Source organism: Lissotriton vulgaris, unplaced genomic scaffold, assembly GCF_964263255.1.
Source record: "Lissotriton vulgaris unplaced genomic scaffold, aLisVul1.2 SCAFFOLD_616, whole genome shotgun sequence".
Lineage (NCBI taxonomy): Eukaryota > Metazoa > Chordata > Amphibia > Caudata > Salamandridae > Lissotriton > Lissotriton vulgaris.
In genome coordinates, this window is record NW_028251520.1 from 685,788 (window position 1) to 690,309 (window position 4,522).

Below are 4,522 nucleotides of genomic sequence, written 5' to 3' on the forward strand. Positions count from 1 at the left end.
ACAGGAGGGAGCCTGCCAGGACTGTCCGCGGCGGTGCTTTGAAGCAGGCACGCCCTGCATGAGTTTGCAGCAGCATCATTGACTGTTGATACAGGAGGGAGCCTTCCAGGACTGCCCACGGCAGTGCTTTGAAGCAGCATGCCCTGCATGAGTTTGCAGCAGCATCATTGACTGTTGATACAGGAGGTAGCCTGAAAGGACTGCCCACGGCGGTGCTTTGAAGCAGGCACGCCCTGCATGAGTTTGCAGCAGCATCATTGACTGTTGATACAGGAGGGAGCCTACCAGGACTGCCCACGGCGGTGCTTTGAAGCAGGCATGCCCTGCATGAGTTTGCAGCAGCATCATTTACTGTTGATACAGGAGGGAGCCTGCCAGGACTGCCCACGGCGGTGCTTTGAAGCAGGCATGCCCTGCATGAGTTTGCAGCAGCATCATTGACTGTTGATCAGGAGGGAGCCTGCCAGGACTGCCCACGGCAGTGCTTTGAAGCAGGCATGCCCTGCATGGGTTTGCAGAAGCATCATTGACTGTTGATACAGGAGGGAGCCTGCCAGGACTGCCCACGGCGGTGCTTTGAAGCAGGCACGCCCTGCATGTGTTTGCAGCAGCATCATTGACTGTTGATACAGGAGGGAGCCAGCCTGCCAGGCATGCCCTGCATGAGTTTGCAGCAGCATCATTGACTTTTGATCCAGGAGGGAGCCTGCCAGGACTGTCCACGGCGGTGCTTTGAAGCAGGCATGCCCTGCATGAGTTTGCAGCAGCATCATTGACTGTTGATACAGGAGGGAGCCTGCCAGGACTGTCCGCGGCGGTGCTTTGAAGCAGGCATGCCCTGCATGAGTTTGCAGAAGCATCATTGTGAGAAGTTGGCCTGGTATATAATGCTCACTAGTTCTAGTGATCACTTTGTACCATGCCAAGCAACCCTTATGATGATGGTTGTAATTCAACCTTGTAGACCAGTTATCCTAGTGGTAACGTGGACAAAGCAGTCTTAGGCTAAACTCTGAAAGGCATGTGAAGCCAGCTGTTATACCATATACAACCCCCTTGAATACCAAATGAAAGGGACACCACACAGATATATATTGAAAATATATATTGATTTATTAACTATAAAATCCCCTGGACTCTTTATGAGCACAGAAGCACAAGCGTTAAATCACAAGACAGTTTAAAATACACAAAAGTTGCACAATATGGATGAGCCCTAGGGGCCACCTAAACCATATACTAAATAAGTGGTATAAGAGATACCAGGAGGAAAGTGAAGAGGCCTAGGGCCTTGGGAATCGCTGGAGCTATTCGAGACTGGAAATAACTAAGTCGGGAAAGGCCCACGGGACTCGGATGCAGTGTTCAAAGTGCACGCACTTTACAATACAAAGTCTATGGTGCGTAAAAAGCACAAAGTTAGAAAATTAGGAACCTTCCGAGTGACCTACGGAGCTGAAACTTAAAACACAGGCCCTTGGGATGTGTACCAGTGCAGGAGCACCGGCGGAGCTGAGTTACCTCACCCACAGGAAGCGGGTGCACAGGGTCGAAGATGTGTCGGGTTTCGTCACGCTGGTCGATGGTGCTTGGAGCTGAAGATGCTGCAGGCGGCTCGATGAGAAGAGTTCCGGTGGATCCAAGGGTGGATCTGAAGAGTTGAAGACCTGAAAGCAGAGGGGACAGTGTTCAAAGTCACTAGCCAGTGACTACCGTGGAACCAGATTGGAACCAGGCGATGTCGGGTGCAAACAGGCGTTGTCGGGTAGCTTCTTTCTGCAGCCACGTGGATACCCGGGGTCGAGGACGTCCAGGAGTTGGTCACGAGCTGTCCCACGTAGGCTTCTCGCTGTTGGCGGTGTCGGCGACCTGATCGGAGCAAACAGGCCTTGGCAAATGCAAGCCACGCAGAAGTCGAAAGATGCTGTTCACTCGGACCAGCAAGGTCAGAGCGGGTGCTCCTTTTCACAGGAGCTTGGGTAGGTCTGGAGCAACCAGACCTGCTGTTTAAATCTTCGGGTTCGTCGCCAAGATGGCCGCTGGCCGCGTGGCTAGTGGCCGGGATGGCGCGTCGAGTGGCACAGTGCAAAAGGGCCCCACGCAGATCGTGGAGATGCTGGGGGGCTGATCTTCGGTGCAAGGGCCGCTCGGTGGTGGGGGTTCTCAGTCCCCAAAGCACAACGTCGAGGATGCCTCAGAAGCTGCGCAGTCAGCTTTACGAGTGTCTTCCAAGAGGTCCGGTCCCACGTCACTCGATGCCTCCACGGGTCCCTTCTTTGCAGGGACTGTGGATCGGGCTCTGAGAGGTCTGGGAATCTGGTTCTTGTCGGGCTCTGGGCTCGGGCTCCGGCGGGAGGCGGCGGCAAAGCAGACGTCGAGTTGCTGGTTGGTACCTGTGTTCACAGGGTGGTCACTCCTTGGCCACAAGGGAGATTCTTCTTCAGTCTTCTGTGCAGCAGAATGTCGAAGTCCAGTCTTCTTCTTAGTTTTAAGTTGATTTCGGGATGATCTGCTGTGCAATGGCACTGCTCCCTCTCTTATTCCAATCTGAGGGGTGGATCTCCTGCTAGGTCCCTCCCCTATGGGTGGGACCAGGAAGGGGGGTGGTTACACCCCCTCTCCTTTGTCCCGCTCCTCGCCAGGACTGGGGCTGGAAAGCCCCAGAACCGGTTTGGGCTGGCTTATGCACAGGGACACCTTGTGTGCCCCAGGCATGTCTCAATCTATTCAGCCCTGTCCTATCCAATACACAAAACCCTGTCTGGGGTGGTGCTCGCACCTCCCCAGGCAGGAAACCCTTTGTCCAGGCCCTCCTCGCTGGAAGGACTCCCAGCAGCAGGAGGTCAGACATGTGTCTGTGGTGGCAGCATCCATTTTGTGATGCTGAGGCTCTGTTTAACTTTAACCGGGGTTAAGGCTACACACATGTCGTGTCCCTCTAGAAGGGTGGAATGCTATCCCCGTCGCCAGAACTGGCGAGGGGATAGTATTCCAATTCGTATGACACCTTACCCGACATGTTTTGATAAAGCCAAACCAAAGATAGCATTTAACCGCGAGGGTTATAATGCACTTAAGAGTATATGGTATGGCAATATCCCGGAACAGCTTAGGGAGTGGTTCCCGACAGCTGCAGACAGGCTCAGCTCATGCTAGAGCACCATCTCACATATTTCCAAGCACTCTGCCTCCAGGATTGATGAGGCCTTCCATAGGAGTGGCTGATAGGAACATATGTGTCCAGTTTAGGGTTAGGCACAGACATACTGTACCTAAGTAAGAGGTGATTACACCAACTTACCCCAGCTGAGTGATCAGCCAGTTGTGTCAAATATGGAGGCCAGGCCAGGGGGTGCACAATACATGCTGCAGCCCCTGGCAGGCCTTGGCTACACCTATGCCCTGGGTACCTATGGTACACTGTTACAGGGGCCTATAAGGTGAACCAATTCCAATTGTGTTATGCACCTAAGGTACATGGAGTCCATTTTAAGGAGAGAGCAATCAGCCTGGGGCCCTGAATAGCAGGATCCCAGGCCAACTAAGTCAAAAACCAGCTAAACACCAGGCAAAAAGTTTGGGGGTAACCATAGTCAGATATCCACCTTCCTACATAACCCCCCCCCAAACGAAAGGAGATAAGGCTATCCTTGACCAGGTAAGCCTATATTGCCTAAGTGGCCATATAAGGAAGTACCAGCTCTGGCTTGGTAACCCCCTGTCTCATGGTCCACTAAGCAATCCCTCACCCTAAGGGTATCTGAGGGTCTCCACCATAGGGAATCTCTACCTGTGGTGTGTCTTTGCAAAGTCAAAGGCTGGTGTTGGGATGGAGTACTGAAGTGAGTTTCCTCTGTAGGGCTCAGCTTCCTCCAATCACTCTCCACCATGTGTGCCTTTCTTTCTCTGACTGAGTTGCACTGTGCTCTCAGGGTCAACCTCTGGCTACCTAAAGCTGGAGGCTGGGTCCCTCTGTTTGGCTTACTGGAGGGACAGGTCAGGTTTGGGGCCTTTTGGTCCCAGGTTTGGCTGTGCCCAACAATATCCATCTGGGGGAGGTCCCTAACTACTTTTAAGGGGGATCCCTCAGGAGTTTTTAAAGTTTTCACCTCACTAGGGCTACTAGTTTCGGTGCCCCTAATCTGTTGATGGGGGTGCTTTATTTGACAGGGGGCCCTTTGGGTCTCACTGTCCTTCTTGTCCTCTGCAGCCCTGGGCTGAGTAAGGCAAGGTAGAGAGGGGCAGGTTACCTGCTTCAGACTGGGTCCCACCTGAGAAGGGTCCACTGCCATCAGAGGCTCTGTTAGGCCAGGCCTAACAATCTCTGGGACAGTTCCTTCATCAGGGGTAAGATCAGTTCCCTGAGGAGGCTGATCCTTTCCTAAAGTCTGGTGGGAGGGAGATTTCTCTTCCTCCTCAATGCTCTCTGTTTGGGTGGAGTGATCCATCATTTCAGGCTTCACTACCCATGTATCAGTTTGAGTTTGGGCTGTGGCCATCACAGCCCCACCAACCTTTTCAG